The 13,556-nt window shown below is 52.7% G+C and overlaps 1 long non-coding RNA gene and 1 other non-coding gene across 2 annotated transcripts in view; one reads left to right on the top strand and one right to left on the bottom strand.

Annotated features, from left to right (window-relative positions):
• The window catches only part of LOC120374454, a 31,023-nt gene extending 18,710 nt beyond the window's left edge, over positions 1-12,313 (top strand). Inside the window, exons 2-3 of the long non-coding RNA XR_005586110.1 lie at positions 10,616-10,775; positions 12,227-12,313. This is a non-coding gene — a long non-coding RNA (uncharacterized LOC120374454). The remainder of the gene's footprint in view (positions 1-10,615; positions 10,776-12,226) is intronic.
• Positions 6,026-6,107, bottom strand: TRNAL-CAA. The gene has a single exon. It is a non-coding gene; the product is annotated as a tRNA-Leu (tRNA).
• Positions 12,314-13,556: the final 1,243 nt, after the last annotated feature.

Genomic DNA, 13,556 nt, shown 5'->3' with positions numbered 1-13,556 from the left:
GTTCGTCAGAGGATGGAGATGGATGGCAGGAGAGAGATCACTTGATCATTGCCTGTTAGGTTCACTCCCTCAGGGGCACCTGGCATTGGCCACTGTCGGTAGACAGATACTGGGCTAGATGGACCTTTGGTCTGACCCGGTACGGCCTTTCTTATGTTCTTAACGGTTGAGAGACGCAGAAGTGAAATCGCAGAAAACATTAAGGAAAAGCAGACGACTGCATTGAAAGACACAGCAGTGTTTAGTGTGGCAGTTGATGAGAGCGTGGATATAAACGACGTTCGGCAGTTGTGCTTCCGATGAAATCCAAGAGGAACTTTGTTGCCTAAAACCCCTGTGTGGAGTGGCACAACAAAGGGGGAAGATATACTGGAAAGTTTTGAAAGAACGAGGAGTTGACATCAGAAAAATATTCTGTGTGACAACAGATGGTGCTCCTGCCATGGTCGGAAAACAGAAGGGATTTGTAAAGTTACTTGAAGATCAAATTGGCCGTCGGACAGTCAAATTGCACTGTATCATCCATCAAGAAAACCTGTGTGCTAAAATTTCTAATTCAGAACTTAATAATGTGACGAATACAGTGGTGCGAATTGTGAATTTCTTGTTGCTCAATCTGCTTTGACTCACAGACAATTTCAAGCACTGCTAGAAGAGATGGACAGTGCTTATAACGAATTCCCTCTTCCCAGCAACATTCGTGGCTAAGTCGTGGCAAGGTTTTGTGGGCTGTGTAAACTGTTTTGATGCAATCAAGGTCTTTTGTCAGAAAAAGAACAAAACTACCCTGAACTGATGACAAATGGCTGCGTAAGCTCATGTTTCTAACCGATATCACCGCCACCTAAACGAAGGCAACCTCTGTCTCCAGGGTGCAGGGCAAACAATTCTGGATCTTTATGAAGCCTGGAAAGCATTTGTTGTGAAACTAGCAGTTTTTTCCAAGGATATTCAAACTTCTACTTTCCGCTACTTCCAACTCATAAAAGAGCTATTGACACGTTGCACTGTCAGTGTCAATGAGATTGGAAAGTACATGCAAAAATTGGAATCAGAATTTTCTGACCGATTTCAAGCGATTTGGCCCAATGCTTTCTTTTCTAATTAAATCTGAAAAGTTCAACGAAAGCGACTTGGATTTGTCTGTATTTCAGTGGATGGGTGCTGAAGATTTCAAAATGCAGCTCATTCAGTTAAAAAGCTCAGAATTGTGGACATCAAAGTTTGTGGATCTGGGGAGTGCACTTGAAGCTACCGAGAGAGATCATGGGGCCTCTATTCTGACCTGCTGGACGTCACTGCCTGTGAAATTTAACTGTTTGAAGAAAATTGCGTTTGCAATGCTTTCAGCATTTGGATCCACGTACCTGTGTGAACAGGTATTTTCACACATGAAATCTGTCCTCTGTCCCCCTCAGAGCCGGTTAACAAGTGATCTCTCAGAAGCCTGTGCGCAGCTTAAAGTATCCAAATCCGTGCCAGACATTGGAAAACTCAGCAAGGAAAAGCAAGGGCAAGGGTCACACTAAACTAATAAGATCTGCATTTTAATTTAATTTTAAATAAAGCTTCTGAAACATTTTGAAAACTTTGTTTACTTTACATATAACAGTAGTTTGGTTCTATATTACAGACTTACAGAGAGACCTTCTAAAACGACATCGCACGCGAAGCCTTAAATTAGAGTGTATACACGAAGACTCAGCACACCACTGCTGAAAGGTTGCCGACCCCTGTCCTAGGCAGTGATGCAGCTCCTGGCAGCTGGGGTGAAACTCACCCACCCCAGCTACGGAGTAAAAGAACTAAGGCCTGGATCCACAAAGGAACCTCACAGCACCAAACTTTTAGGCAGCTAAAAGTCACTAGAATCCACAAAGCCTGAGTTAGGCACCCAGGCTCCTGTACAATCAATGGGAAGAAGGAGGTGCCTGAAAGTAGGACCCACAAAACCCAGCATGCTGGGCATCTCCACCCCAATGGGAAATGCTGATGAGGGGTGTGTCCTGAGCCCCACCCTTCTCTGGAGCTTAGGCACCCAGGTCTGGCTTGGAGAGAGGGACCTTGGTCTGCTTGGGAGCCCCTCACCTGGGGTTAGGTGCTTAGGCCATTCGGTACAAAACAATCCACCAGAGCAGGAAGAGGTCACGGTGCTGCTGGCTCCCGTACCGCATTTAAAGTATCTGACCAGGATGTGGGAGACCAGGGTTCAAATCCCCTTTGCCACCCCCACTCCTCCCAAAAATATTTCTGTAAGCTGCATAGCTCCATCTTTAGCACCACGCAGGCAGTGGCCAGGGAGGGGCTCCTGCCAGTGCAGTTTTTCCCCCCATCTCCGGCCTTAGCTGGTTCTAGCCTGGCCCTGCCACGGGGGTGGGCCTGATATTGCCACCAAGGCCATCCCTAGGGGGGTGCGGCCCAGGTCCTATCCCACCCCCCATCCCCCAAGGTCCTGCCACCGTCTGCCCGTGCCCCACCCCAGAGCGATGCCCGGAGTACGCAGAGCAGGGCTGGTAGTGCTGCCGCTGTCCTGGGCTGCGCCACCATGGTCCTGTGCGGGGCCTGGAGCCGGCAGCAGCGTTGCCACACACCGTCCATGTGCAGAATGAATTTTGTAACGTGCACCAATATACAGGAGAGTGTCACACCTCACCTCCATATTGGTGCGCACAACACAATTCATTCCGCACACGGACATAACAAATTAGAGGAAACACTGCTCCTGACTTTCAACCTACCTGTCACATCTTGAATTTCATACATTGACTGATCAGAATAAAGTGCTCTCAAGTGAGCTACAGACCAACAGTGGTTCATAATAATTATTCAGCAAGTATTTTAGAAAACTTAGAACATTAGAGGAAATCATGAACTGCCAAGAGACAATTAATGGAGAGAAGCAGCAAGATTAATCCCGTACATTGGATTGGTTGTGACTTCTTTGCCTGATCTGAAAAAAGACCAAAAGGACCTGAGTCTCCTCGCTGTCGATAGCCCCCTGCTCGGCCAATCAGCACTGAGACTCTGAGGGGCGGGAGGCTGAGGGGTCTCACCAGATGTCCCAAAGGACGGCCCAGGTCACCATCAGAGGAGATCACTCTCAGATCCATCCCCACCTCTTGGTGAGGACCTCCCTCAATGAGAGCAATACCCCTGCCCTGCCCGCACTCCACACACCCGTCCTTGGTAGAGGGAGGGAAGCAGGGGAAAGGGGGAAAAGAAGCAAGAGAAAGGAGGGAGGAAAGAGGAAAAGGGAAACCAAAAAGGACAAACCCCAATGTCCCCAGGGATTCCAACCATCAAACCCTAGGTAGGAAATCAAATTCTGCCACCTGAAGCCAGTGTTTCCTGGGCCTAGAATGCTGCCTGCGCCAGGTGGATCAGACTGAACAGGTTCCAAACCTCTCTCAGCCTCTTACCTTGTCAAAGGGAAGTTTGTTTTCGGCACAGTCAGTGGCAGGAAAGGAGAAAACTCCACAGAGGTTGGTTCCTCCTCATGCTCACAGCCGTGAATCCTAATTCTCTCTCAGCCCTCGAGGAGAGACCTCGTGAAGGAGACTTGCGGCAGCAAAGCCGGGGGTCTCAGAGACTGGCCTGGCCCTGCACCTTGGTCCTGCCCGGCTGATGTCGGGTCTCTCTGTGAGGTCACCCTCCCCACCACCTTGCCCAATAGGCCGAGTTCCTGCAAAAGGCCTTTGTGATGTCACTGCCACACCCACCCTCCCCTCAAAGCTGATGTCCTGCCCCTGGCCAGCCTCGTTGGGTGTTTGAGTTGTTTCCCCTGAATCACTGCACTCAATGACTGTTCAGTCTGTGGATGGAGCCGCTACACAATAAAACATCAGTTTTTCATAAATTAGTAGCCTTAAGGCCAGAAGGGACCATTAGAGCATCTAATCTGACTCCCTGCATATCCCAGCCCATCTGTGTATCACAATAGCTTCTTTTTGACTAAAGCACCTTCCTGAAAGGCCTCTAGTCTTCATTGGAAGACATCAAGAGATGCAGAATCCATCACTTCTCTTGGCAGCTTGTTCCAGTGATGAATCACCCTCCCTCTTACAAATCTTGCCTTGCTACAATGAGAATTTTTCTGATTTCTGCTTCCAGCCATTGGTTCTTGTTATGCCTTTCTTTGCAAGACTAAAGAGCCCTTTAAATACTTGGTGTTTTCTCTCGCGAAGGCACTTGCACACTGCAATCAGCTCACCTCTAAACAGATTGAGCTTTTCAATGCCTCCTTATAAGACATCTTCTCCATCCTCAAATATGGCTCTTTTCTGCACCCTCTCCAGTTTTTAAAACGTTATTTTTGAAACGTGGACACCAGAACGGGATGCAGTGTTCCAGTATCAGTCTCACTACAGCTGAATCACCTCCCTTTCCAGCCTCTGTTTATCTAGCCATGGATGGTGTCACTGCCTCCCAGGACTTGTGCAGTCTCTCAGCCCCGTACAGTCCTTGGAAGGAACCCCCTTCAGTGTGACAGCCCTTCCTGGAGATTCACTCTCTCTCGAGGGTAAAGGCCCCTCTGCCTCCGTGAAAGGCACTTCTCTGAGACCTGAGCATGCCTGTCTGCCATGGGCCCTCAGGAGTCCTCCTCTGGACCCTGGGGCCTCTACTCCCAGAGGAAGAATGCAGCCCCGATCTCTAGACTGCAGTGATGCTCAGCCAGTGTAAAAGAGGGGTTTATTGAGCATCTGAACATAGCACAGGAAACTCTCAGGGCCTCAGGCCTAACCTCCCTCTGCACAGTCCAGCTAGGTCTCTCCTGCATCCATGTGGGCTCTGGCTGTTTTCTCTCTTTCCAGCCAAGCATCCGATCTCATCTTCCCACAAGCCTCTGTCCTTTGTCTTCTGTCCCAGAGAAACTGGCTGCCTCTCTCTCTTTAGCGCGAGGGGAGGGGGAGAGCTGAGATTTCAGGCTGTCGTGTTTATGGCTGGATTGCTGCTATTATTTGACAGAACCTGACAATTCAATGGCACAAACGGGGGAACGGGCAGCGCTACAGCGCCAGGGAGTGAACTGGAGAAAATACAGGAAGGATTTCTAGCAAGGGCGCCGTGTAACTAACCAGAATGAAGACTATTCTCTGCCCCTGTCTAACTCTGGGCCTGACTCTCTCCGTGCTGAGGCCCCTTGCCCTGTCTCTGGCCGTGTCTGGGGCTTTATGCCGCGGTAGAGCCCCGAAGGTAAGGTGTGATGTAGCCTCAGCCCCAACAAGACTCAGGCCCATGTCACTTCATCCTGGGTTTCAGATGAGTGACCCTAGAAGTTGGGGGCCACCGTGCCCAGACCATGGCCCGGCCACAGAGGCCCTGCCCCTGCTCATCCTCTTCCCTGAGGCCCCGCCCACTTGCTGTTCACTGCCCTCCGCCCTCCCCAGACCCCTACCTGCCCCTCACTTCCCCAATAGGACAGCTCAGTGGTTTGAGCATTGGCCTGCTAAACCCACGGTTGGGAATTCAATCCTTGAGGAGGTCGTTTTGGGAACTGGGGTAAAATCTGTCTGGGGATTGGTCCTGCTCTGAGCAGGGGTTGGATTAGCTGAGGTCCCTTCCAGTTCTATGATCTAAGACGCCACTCACCTGCTGCTTTCTCCTCTCTGCCCCTTTCCCTAAGGGGGCTGCCATGGGGCCAGGCACCCATCGCTTTTTCCTGCCTTAGGTGAGCGGGGTGGGAGGGTCCTTGGGGCAGGAGGCAGCAGGGGCAGGAAGAGGCAGAGAGAGGGAGGGGGCTCGGGGGAAAAGGCCCAGCGGGGGTGGGGCGCAGGCCTTGGGGGAAGAGGCGGAGGGGGGATGGGAGGAGGCAGAGCAGGGCATCGGGTTAAGAGGCAGAGCGGAGCCGGGTGCAGGCGGAGCCCCCACTTCTCTGGAGCTTCGCTTCCAGCACTGAAAGATGACAATGGGCCCATGACGGGTGACCTGCCCCACATCCCCAGTGTTCCCTCTGCATGGGCGGCCGTTTGGGGGAGACTCAGCTGCCCCTGGCCTCTTAGATGGGCTGTGGCTAAAACACTGGCCTTGCTGTGAGCAGGATTTGAACCTGCGCAGGGAAACCCTCTTGGATTTTGAGTCTAACACCTTAGCTACTCAGCCATCACAGCTGTGAGCAAAGCAGGCCCCTAAGGCCAGAGAAACGCCCAGGCCTGACGTCATCTGAACTGCAGAATTCAAACAGCAAACCCGGCTCCCAAAGCACCAGGGGGAATTTGGGGCTCTCGTTCCTTCGCCGTGTGGTTAAGCACCAAACCAGCACCCTCCTGTGGGGTCTGTCGTTGTTCCTCTCCACACTGTAACGACCGAGACAGGAGAGGTGACCTGACCTGACCAAGGTCAGACAGTGAGGTAGAATCCAGCTCTGCCCCCCACCAGCTCCCGGCTCTATCCGCCAATGGACTGACTTTCTCGCTGGATTAAACTGTTTGTACTGGACTCTTTTCTCCATCTATAAACAGGACTAAGCCACGACTGGACTGTCCGACAGGAGAATGGGCCACGGCTCCTTCCCCGACCCTGGATTTCTCACCACTTCAGAGAAACTTGTTAGTGGAAAATGAATCACATTCAAATGACTACAGATTATGAACCGTTTGCTGTTGCCTTGGCACATGGCCCCACCCAGCCTTTTCCCCTGAGTCAGGAATGATAATTTATTGGTTCACTCTGATTTGTTTCAGTTCTATGTTAGTATCTATTGCCACTAATTGGTCAGAGCCCGCTACTCCGGAAGTCCAAACGTTTCCCTAACTCCCTTCTCGGTACCTTTGATTTTCCTCAGTCTCCTTCAGAGCACTGGCTTTCTTGGCACCAATAACTAAGACTGATTTCCAGATCAGGAGACGTGTCCTCCAGCTGCTGGAACTTCCTGTTTCACACCTAGAAAGAAACAGGTTTTTCCCCATTAATCATTATCATATTTTATTGTCGATTTTACTCTGAATTTCTTGCCCGTGAGAAATGCTGAATTGAGGGACTGAGAATGAGTCTCTGTGTATCCAGCCACAGAATAGCTGCAGCCCCAGCAATGGCTGTGCAAGCTTCCCGAGGTGTCCTGGTCAATGTGCTTCACCCCGATTTACGGAGACCAGCTCTGGGGACAGGATGAGTTCGGTCCCGTGGGCAATTCACCTCGGCCTCCATGCTTTGATGGCCAATAGATTCCAGTGTTCCTGCTGGTCATTGTTCTGTGGCCATCTGCCCACCTGCCACTGGACTGAGATCAGCTCCTCACACCAGCTCATTCCTCACCGGTCCGTGAATGGTCACCACGCCATACAGACGTTTGTTCACGCTGCCGGGGCAGAAGAGAACCCAGTGCCCTGGAGGTGACAGGCCCGTACTGTGTCCCCAGTCAGGCCATCGTCCCTGCCCTGAGGTGGTGGCTGCTCTGGGAGCTCACGCTGGCACCGTGCAGCGGCCCCGCCGCTAGCTCTTGAGTGTAGCCGCTGAGATTCGCTACCCCCAGCGAGAGCCGTAGCCATGTTGGCAGGAGAAGCTCTCCCAGCGACATAGCCCTGCCCACACCGGCGCTTGGGTCAGTGTAACTGTGTCACTCGGGGGTGGCTCATTCACACCCCTGAGCGACATACGTTCTACCGACACAAGGGGGCGTAGCCGCAGCCTGAGCAGAGAAGCGATTTAGAAAACAGATTTAGTTTTGTAGGAAATGCAGAAACCCGGGTTTGTAATAAACCAAAGGAGATTGCGACCCACATGTCACCTTCACCACGTTGCAGTTGTGCCCTGGGACAGTTGTGTTGTCTCAGCCTGTGGCCAGACTAATGGCGTGTGCAGGGGGAGGAGCCACGCCCCGTCTATGGGGCTTCTGGCATCCTAGAGGGGAGAAAGGAGAAAAGACGCTCAGTCCCCCATGCCACTCACACAGGGGGCAGGAACTTCTGTGGTCATTTAAACAGGCTCAAGGTCCCTGAAAGAGTGAAAGGTGTTAACGTGCCCCTGTCACCGTCCAACACTGAACGGGGGAAACAAGGCTGGCGGTTTGGTAGAGAGAGACTTCAGCCCGCTTAGTCCCATGGCAAACACACCTCTCACATCCCTGCTAGTGTGTTACTGAAACACAGAGAGAAACAGAGACAGAGTTAAAGCAATGGAAATGTAAAGGAGTCAGTAAGGCTTGTCTTTAACAGCATCCCCTGTGCCCTTTCTCTTCAGCTGGGAGAGTTTTTAGAAGGAAAGTTCCTTCTGTGATGGTCTCTTGGGTGGTTTTGAAGAAGGTAACAGCTGTCCTGGGGAGATCAGAGAGATCAGCTGAGATGGGCTGGAGCTGTCACTGTTGTGGTGTCTCTTGTTAAAGTCCAATCCCATTTCCTAGGTGGCAAGATAAGGCAAACGCACCCAAACGGGAAAGACGAGAACAGCAAAGATAGAAGATGCAGCTTCTGGCTCTGGCTCTGCTGTTGACTTTGTCTTGCAGCTTCACTGTCATTAGCAGTAGGCAGAGGAGCAAAAGCCACCTCTCACTGTGCCCTAGTGGGTCACAACTGAGAATACCAAATTCAGGCCAAAGTGCTGAGAAATGGGGCAGACATACCCCAAAATGGTGATTTTGCTCCCATAAGATAAATCAACCCAGCAAGAAAAGTTAACTTCTGTTTCACCACACTGGCTAACGAGAAGTCAGAAAAGCAGCCTCCTTAGTCATTCCAGGCTTTATATCGCCACCAAAACCACTGAAATTACTGATGAGTGGTTATTGGAACCCAATTTCATCAACCGAAAGGGTTCTTCTGATCTGAAAGGACCAGCCACATACCCAGCTCAATAATATACAACTCAGATCTGAGCCCAGTAATCATGCTGTTGCCAGCCCTTTAGTATCTAAAATATAAAGGTTTATTTCTGGAAAGGAAGGAAGGTGAGAGTTAAAATTGGTTGAAAGAATCAAATACATACAAGAATTGCAGTTCTTGAATCACGCTTGTAGCAGTGATGGAATAAACTGTTGGCTTTTTAAGTCTCTGGTTGCTTCTGAATCATTGGAAGGTCCTCAGTCCTTTGGTTAGAACGCTCCCATTAGTATAAGGTCATCATCAAGAGGTCTGAGCAGGAAAGAGGCCAAATGGAGATGTGTCCAGGGCTTTTATAGCTTGTGGATGGAAACCCCATTGTTTCAAACAAAGCCCTCAGCGGAGAGAGTGGAAAATGACAGGTAACGAGATGGTGTTTGGAGTCACATGGGCACGTCCCACGTCCATGCCTGATTTCGCTTAGTCACAGCAGAAGCCACGACCTAGACTCCAGATGGAACGTTCCCAGGCAAGTCCATTGAGAGCAGATGGGGTGTGACCTTACCTAATTGAACTATGACCATATAGACCATTATTGCAACCACTGTCATATAGTTGCAACAAATCTTGTACAAAGATGGTGAAGTGAGGTGTCTATGAACAGGTTGTCATTTGCTGGTTATGCTTATGCTGTGTGTATCATTCTTGTATTTGAAGTTATGAATATTGGCTCTGTACTTGTATTTCACTGTTTGCTTCTGAGTCGTATCAGTGAAGCATTTGGCCAGCTTATTGAGAAAGGATTAAGCTTTTCACTTCAGAGAAAAAAATGCATGAAGACAGTTTTATAAACAAGTAGGTAAAGACACAAACCAACCCAACACCGACTGTGACACCCCCCACCCGCCCAAGAAATAGAAACACAAACACTAAATGCTGAGAACCTGCACTGATGGGCTCAGCGTGCAGCTTCCCCCTGGGTTTATATCTGGTGCCTCCCTCCTCTCACTCCCCTCTGCACAACCTCAGGTTCCTCCTCTCTCACCCTCCGAGGAGCAGCCCCAGCAGGGAAGGGGGGAGAGAGGCAGTTTCTGCAGCCCTCACAGCAGGTCCCAGCAGGGGGAGAGGAGCTGCCAGGGCATCTCTGCTGGGTCCCAGGCACTCAGGGCAGAGAAGCAGCTCCCCAGGCTGGCGTTGTAAATCAGAGACCAGGTGCTCTCATCTCTGTGACCCTTTTCCTCTCCAGACCATAGGCGCCAACTTCCCCAGTGCCGGTCGGTGCTCGCGCCCCCGGCCCCACCCCGACTCCACCCTTTCCCCACCCCCATTCCAACCCCTTCCCCAAAGTCTCAGCCCCCTCCCTGCCCCTATTGGACCCCTTCTGCAAATCCCCGTCCCGGCCCCACCTCTTACCCCAGCGTGCGGCCTTCCTCCTGCCCCTCCCTCCTGGCCGAGCGAAACAGGTGCAAGTGCTGGGAGCTGGGAAGGGCACGCGGTGCGCTCAGGGGAGGAGGCGGAGCGGAGGTGGAGGTGAGCTGGGCAGAGGGGTGGGGAGCTGCCCAATTTTTCGGAGCACCCACGGAGTCGGCACCTATGCTCCAGCCTCTGCCATCTGAGCTACAGCCAGCTGGGGAGCAGGGAGCTGCAGCCTCTGTAACCATGGCAATGTACAAAAGTGGGTCCCATTGCCCAGGCTGAGAACTGCAGTGACGTCTCTGCTCAGTGTCAGGCGCCCAGGACAGAGGCAGCTCCCTGGGATCCAGGCCTGTCCCAGCCAGACCAGGGCTGCTGGGGAGTGTGAGAAATGGTCCCCGCCTCCCAGGGCTGAGCTCTGCCCCTAACGCTCTGATTCTCTCTGTCCCCAGTGACGGTGACTCTGGATCCAGACACGGCTCATCCCCAGCTCGCCCTGTCTGAGGATCGGAGACATGTGAGATGGGGACACGCCCGGCAGGATCTGCCCGACAATCCTGAGCGATTTGACACTGGATCAGTCATAACCCTGAGAGGGGGGAGGGGGAGCAGGTTTGTAGAAATTTTGGTGGTGCCCAGAACCCGCTCCGCCCAAACTCTGCCGACGGCTCTGGGAGGGAGTTTGGGTGAGGGAGGAGGTCTGGGGTGCAGGCCCTAGGCTGGGGCAGGGGAATGGGGGGCAGGCTCTGGGAGAGAGTTTGGGGGTGGGAAGGGGTACGGAGGGAGGGGTGCAGAGGGACGGGGTGCAGGGGTGAGGACTGTGGCTGAAGCTGGGGGGGTTGGAGGGGGCGAGGGGCTCAGGTGAGGGCTCTGGCTGGGGCTGGGAATGGGAGGCCTCAGGCTGGGGAGAGGGTCAGCGTGCAGGGGGATGAGGGCTCTGGTTGGGACCGAGATGAAGGGTTTGTGGTGGGGGCAGAGGGGCAGTGGGGGTGAAAGCCTGGCTGGGGGTGGGGGCTCGGGGGGGGGCCCGGGCTGGGGATGAGTTTGGGGTGCAGGGTGTTGCTCTGGGACAGGGGCCAGAGAGGACGACTCCCCTCGGCCCTTTCCCTGCCGGCAGCAGCAAGCTCGGGGGGAGGAGCCCCTTCCTGCTCCCAGCAGCACACTCACCCCACCACTGTCACTGCTTGTGCTCCTAGGCCACGGGTGGCAAGTTTGTAGAAATTTTGGTGGTGCCCAGAACCCGCACCCCAACTCCACCCCAAACTCTGCCCCCACCTGCCTAAGGCTCTGGGAGGAGGTCTGGGAGGTCGGGTGCATATCCTGGGCTGGGGATTAGGGTGCAGGAGGGGTGCAGGGTGCAGGCTTTGGGATGGAGTTTGGGTGCTGGGTGCAGGCTCTGGGCTGGGGCAGGGGGTGGGTGTGCAGGAGGGGGTGAAGGATGCAGGCTTTGGGAGGGAGTTTGGGGTTGGGAAGGTATGGGAAGGGGGGGGTGCACCTCTGGGAGAGAGTTTGGGGATAAAGGGAGTACAGGGGTGAGGGCTGTGGGGCTGAGGATGAGGGGTTCATGATGTGGGGCTCAGGCTGGGGCAGAGGATTAGGTGCAGGGGATGAGGGCTCTGGCTGGGGCAGAGGATCTTTATGTAAATAAAGCATATCAAAGTGTTTCCTTGTATATTTCGCTGTCAAATTCCGGATGTGATATTTGAAGAAATTCATGGAATGATTTTTCTACTGAACTGGATGTGTCACTGAACTCTAATGAGGATATGCATGTATGTCACTCTGGGTTTGTCTACACTGCAATGTAAGCCCAAGGATTTTGGGTCTGGAGGCAGCTGGCCCATGTCGGAGAACCCTGGGCTTGAGCATCTACACTGGTTCTTAACCCTACATTAAGACATTTCTAACCTAGGCTCAAATCTGGGGCTCTGTGTCCACACTGCAGCATGTAGATCTGAGTCCAACCAACCCTAGCCCAGATTCCGACCTGAAATGTGGCCGCTGTGGCCCTTTGAGCATGTTACAGTGCAGCGAAACTTTTCTGCCCACCCTTCTTGTTACAGGAAGTTGGAACAGCCCGCCAACACAGACAGCCGAGGAGTGATTTTGGTCTGTGTGTGCCAAGCTACCAGAGCCAGCAACATGGAGAAGGCACCTTTGAAGAAATCCTCTCGCTTGCACTTTCACTCCTGCATCAGAAAAGGACAGAGCTTCCTTGAAGTGCTGGTGAACATTTGAGAGGACTTTTCTGCCCCACCAAAGGTACCTGATGGACTGTATGATGGAGCAGGAGGAGAAGGAGGACCCTGGCATGGCAGACTCACACTGGCCTATGCTGCTCAGTAGAACTGGCAGAGCTGCTGGTATTCCTAGGTAGACTGGCACAGGGCCACAAGCACAGACTGGTGAGATCCCATCAGCCTGCAGACCTGGGATGCCCAGCACACAGTCCGGAGCTCATGCAGGAAAAAAAGGTGCTGCTCCTTTAAACAACAAACAGCTTGAAAGAAAGAGAGAGAAAAGAAAATACCGAACAGAAAGAACAGGCTTTCAAATACATGCTATATTTACAGTCAGGCAATGTGAGAATTCCAAACAATTCAAGGATAGTGTAATAATCAGAACACAGAGAAGAGAGTGTCCAAAACCTGCAAGAATAATTTAAGGCCTCAAACTAGTTTTTTTCATGAACAAAGGGACTGAGTTAAGAAAACACAATCACTTTCCATAATATTGAACAGTTTTATTCCCTCTCTCTCTACTTTCCTTACCCCCTTTCCCTGTCTTTCACCCTCCATTTCCTTCCAGCATCTCCCTCCCCAGTAAAGCCTCACGTTCCTTTTCCAGTCTTCAGCTTCTCCTCTCCTATCATAGGCACCACCTTCTACTGGCGCCAGTGGGTGCTCAACCCCCCTCGGCCCCGGCCCCACCCCACCTCCACCCCTGCCCCTCGTCCAACTCCTTCCCCAAATCTCCGCCCCCGCCCCTGCCTCTTCCCCCCTCCCTCCCGGAGCTTGCTACAGCTGTGTGGCGGCGGGAAGCACTGGGAGGTAGGCAGAGGAGTGGGGACGCGGCGTGCTCAGGGCAGGAGGAGGAGGTGAGTTGGGTGGGGGGTGAAGGGAGCTTGGCTTCCGGTGGGTGCAGAGCACCCACTAATTTTTCCCTGTGGGTGCTCAAGCCCTGCGGCACCCACAGAGTCGGTGCCTATGCTCCCAACAACCCCACCGACAACTTCTCTGTCTCCCCAATCCCCCTCTCTAGAACCACAGCAGTGTGTTTTAAACCACCTGAGCTGTCCCCAGGACAACAACTAGTTCAGTCCATTTCTGGTCCAGAACCAGAGTGAACCCCAGTGGGATATTGCTACCTCCGCATCTCCAGGCCTCAGGGCAG

This window comes from Mauremys reevesii, linkage group 11, assembly GCF_016161935.1.
Source record: "Mauremys reevesii isolate NIE-2019 linkage group 11, ASM1616193v1, whole genome shotgun sequence".
In the NCBI taxonomy this organism is placed as follows: Eukaryota; Metazoa; Chordata; order Testudines; family Geoemydidae; genus Mauremys; species Mauremys reevesii.
This window is presented reverse-complemented; position numbering and strand designations above follow the sequence as displayed.